The 3,115-nt window shown below is 32.6% G+C and overlaps 1 long non-coding RNA gene across 1 annotated transcript; it reads left to right on the forward strand.

Moving 5' to 3' along the window:
- The first annotated feature begins 206 nt into the window (after positions 1-206).
- Positions 207-1,582, forward strand: LOC138830041 (uncharacterized). The gene is made up of 3 exons (XR_011372840.1): positions 207-281; positions 1,292-1,347; positions 1,507-1,582. It is a non-coding gene; the product is annotated as an uncharacterized lncRNA (long non-coding RNA).
- The last annotated feature ends 1,533 nt before the right edge of the window (positions 1,583-3,115 follow it).

The raw sequence follows: 3,115 nt of genomic DNA on the forward strand, positions 1-3,115 counted from the left end.
GAAATCATAAATGCTTGAAGCAGTTCTGGCACTATCACATTTTATATATTCTGCATACATTCTTCTCTTTTCAAGAGCATTTGATTGTTATTATTTTGGAATTATGGTTAATATTTATTTGACTGCTATTTTTAAAGAATGCATCACCCAATACTGGTTCTCTTATTCTAACTTTTTTGGGTCTAATCTATTTTTGAAAGAAAGGCAGCCATTTGAGTTACATGAACTGCTTATTGAAGTTGAATCAGCATGGAGAGGAAAGGAAGAAAATTGATGACTTTGTGAGTATATTACATTAAAAATATATCTACAAGCTATTTATCTTAAAAACTACTATTTTTCATTATATAAGATTCTGATATAATTTAGTCTCTCAACTCACACATTGTTAATGCAGTCTTATTTCATGCTTGCCAAAAACAAACACAAAATTACTATTTATTTTTAAATTATCATTTATTTTATAAAATATATTTTTAAAAATTAGTCGAGGGAGATGGTTTATTAGATATTTAGAGTCATGTTCAGACTCTAAGGTGAAAGCCAGAGAAGGGAAAAAAATCCTGATGTTATTCTCCCTTGAGCCAATCTGATTTACTTCATTTGTTTCTGAAAGAATGAAATTCTTGATTTGAAGCCTTTTGCTTGATATCCACAATGTGTCATTCTTCCATTATTAATAGAATTTGTAGAAAGGAAGAGAATTCACACTAGAAATAGGAGAAGAGGGAAAGAGAAGAAGAAATCTAGATATTTTATTCTTCCTCATCAAAATCACAAGGTCCGGATAATGATAATGGATATTAGACACAGTGCTCTAGAGTGATTAAACCCATCTATAGAAAAGATAACCCTACAAGTGATCACATGGAAAATGCTTATTTATAAAATATTGTAATAATTTCCTACAGAAAATGTTATCTATTTGTTAAGTTCTTGGTTAGGATTTGTTTAATTCTGGTGTGCTATAGTCAACTATCATAATGGTGTACAAGGATGGTAAGAAACTAACATCTTAATATCACTTTCTAATATTAGCTTAATTCTGCCTGTCTTATATGTATGAGGCTGTATTTGAGTTTTGCTTCAATTTCACATGCTATATTCTTCCAGTATATAAACTGAAGGAAGACTCCCTCTGAAATATGCTATTTTTATGGCTAAGGGAAAACAAGTCAGCTTTTAGACACAGACAATGAGATAGAAATCTTCCCCTAGAAATAATCTTTCTCCACTTCTGGTTCACTTTTGTAAGCTGAAATAACTCATATAACCCATTTTGACATTGCAGGTAGAAGTAAATCTCACCTACAGAAGCTGATGCAACAAATAGAGTAATATACCAAGGTATGCAACACTTGAGATAAAGAGAAAAAAAAAGAGAACTATAATATAATCAATCATACTTGTGCTCACATGTCTCTGCAGGAAGGAAGGTATTATATACCTTTGTTTCTAAAACTACTGAGATTTTCAAATCACGTCTTTTATGCTTGGATGTTACAGGAATTAGAGAACATTTTGATACTGAGACAGCATAAAATCTCGAAGAAAGCTGGATTAATCATTTCAATACTACCTTTTGTTCTCCAAGAAAATAAACCATTTTAAAAACAATACTTTATAATTTCTTATCTAGTATCTTTTATTTTCCAGAAATGGATTTTGTTAATATATGTGACTATCCAACAGAATAAATGTCTTCATTTATATGCATCTTGTGCAGACAGCAAGTCAATTAGCTGTAAGTGTGAGTTCATCAGTAGCACTTTTTCAAACTGCAAAACTTCGTTTAAATAGAGATACAGGTGGACCCATTGCAACAATGAGATGTACAAGACGTTATGTCGAAAAATGAACTTTACAACTTTGGTGGGGGAGGGTAGCGGGGAGGATTGAGTGGGGGGACATGGGAAGGGATGGGAAGGGGAATCAAAAGAGGAGGCTACTACGCTTGCTAAGAAATGTACTCATTATTTTGCCCATGTAATTGTAACCCCTCTGTACAGTATTTTCACAATAAAAATAATATAAAGAAGAAAAATAAATAAATAAAACTGCAAAAAATTTGGACAAGGAGATAATACATATATTTTTTTCCATCATCAACTACCAAACCCTCCTTCTTCCTTCCTAAGAAACACACAAAATTAATAAAAAGTCATAGATATTTGGCTATTGATCTTGAAAATGAAAGCAAAATGTTATGGATGTCTGAGATGATAGTTAATAGTGTTTTACATAGTAATGTCACATGCAACCACCCTATGAATCTTGCAGGTCTTAATACTCTTTCCTTAGTGATGTAATAGGAATGTCAGCTTTACTGGATGTAGTATTGTTTTCCACTTCCTTTCCTACCACCTGACCTAAATTATAATACATATTATGGGTGTGTTCTCTTTTTTTCTGATAAGATTTGCTAAGTGTCTGTCAATCACTTTGATTTTTCAAAGAATCAACTCTTTGTTGTGTTGATTCTTTCTGTTTTTTTTTTAATTCTAATTCATTTAATTCTGATTTAATTTTAATCATTTGCTTTAGTCTACTGCATTGGGGTTTATTTTACTGCTCTTTTGCAAGGAGGCCCAGATGTCTCATTAAATTTTTGGTTTCAGATCTCTCCAATTTGTTGATGTAAGAACTGAGAGCTATAAACTTGCCTCTGAGTACTGCCATTGCTGTTTCACAGAGGAGCTGGTAGTTTGTATGCTCATTTTTGTTGAATAACATGAACACTTGAATTTCCTTTCTAATCTCTTCCATGAACCAATCGTGATTCAGCAGTGTGTTGTTCCAGGTCCTTGCGTTGTTACAGGATCCTCTTTGGTGGTTTTCAGTGTTGAGTTCTAATTTTATTCCCTTGTGTTCTGAGAGAAAGCAAGGTATAAATTCAATGTATCTGAATTTGGACAAGTTTGCTTTGTGGACTAAAATGTGGTCTATTTTGGAAAATGTTCCATGTGCTGCTGAGAAAACCATGTATTCTGATGCTGCTGGTTGAAATATTCGGTAGGTGTCTGTTAAATCTAATTTACCTATGCAGTTGTTTAGATCCGCAATTTCTCTTTTCAGTTTTTGCCGAGTTGATCTATCTAGTGGGGAAAGTGGTGTG

The sequence above is a fragment of the Dipodomys merriami genome, unplaced genomic scaffold (genome assembly GCF_024711535.1).
Source record: "Dipodomys merriami isolate MVZ:Mamm:240054 unplaced genomic scaffold, mDipMer1.0.p SCAF_181, whole genome shotgun sequence".
Taxonomy (NCBI): Eukaryota; Metazoa; Chordata; class Mammalia; order Rodentia; family Heteromyidae; genus Dipodomys; species Dipodomys merriami.